Raw genomic sequence first — 1,064 nt, forward strand, 5'->3', positions numbered from 1 at the left:
AACCCTTGGTGCGGTGTCGCCTGCACAGGATCCGAACCCGCGGCGGGAGCGTCGCTGTGCTCCCATCGCTGCACTCTCCCGAGTGCGCCACCGGTCGGCCCAACACTGGCACTTTAGAAGCCTTCTAGAAGGCTTCTAAAAGAACTTTGTCTTTTGGGAGCTCAGAGCCACAGAACCTGTGAGTATCCGGGGCCATTCCCTTCTTCCCTGCACTGTGCTCGTGAATGAGAAAGAGAACGGGGCCCATGTGTTGTATTTGTCTTCACCCTCCCAAGAGAGAAGCTAAGGTCTTAAAGAACAATGACAAACACAGACCCTAGTCATTGCTTCAGGAAAATGAGAAACTGCAGGCTGAGCTCTGACTTACCAAATGATGTTTTGAAGTCTCTTAGATTTCTGAGGGGGAAGAGTATGACATGGAACTGCAGCATTATTCACACTTCTCCTTTGTTCAGGTTTTATGTAACAACTAGAAGCACCCATAAAACTTTAGGTGCATCTTGGGCATAATAGAATTCCAGTGAACATATTGAAAATTATATTTTGAGTAATATGTGAGATCAGAAACTTTCAACTTCTTCTGGTAATTAAAAGACGTATTTATTAAAAAATTGGCAGGAAGGATGCCTAGATAGATGAAAAGTTACTGAACAGGCAAAAGCAGTAAGAAATTATAATATTAATATGAGTTCTTAATATGTCTTAGGATTTCACATATACTATCTCTCTTGAAGTTCGCAACTACTGCTTTTTGAAGTAGAGGTCATTATAGGCAAATTGAGGGGTAGAGAGACTAAACTAACTTTCCCAAAGACACCAGAGTTAAGCAGCGGCAAAGGCAGAATCCAAACTTAGTCTCACTTCAAATCTAGAATCTTACCCACTAAACCCCACTGCTTTCCTAGCTGGTAATAGTTAATAGTTCTTATGTGAATGGGAAAGCTTCTAATTTCCTTAATTTGCATTTCGTGTCGTTTTTGCTTTCTGCATTCTCCTGTCAAGTGACATTAATGTCCACCTGCTTTAGATAACGAAATGAAGTGTAGGAATTTGTCACTTTGAAA

The sequence above is a fragment of the Galeopterus variegatus genome, unplaced genomic scaffold (genome assembly GCF_000696425.1).
Source record: "Galeopterus variegatus unplaced genomic scaffold, G_variegatus-3.0.2 Scaffold6419, whole genome shotgun sequence".
Lineage (NCBI taxonomy): Eukaryota > Metazoa > Chordata > Mammalia > Dermoptera > Cynocephalidae > Galeopterus > Galeopterus variegatus.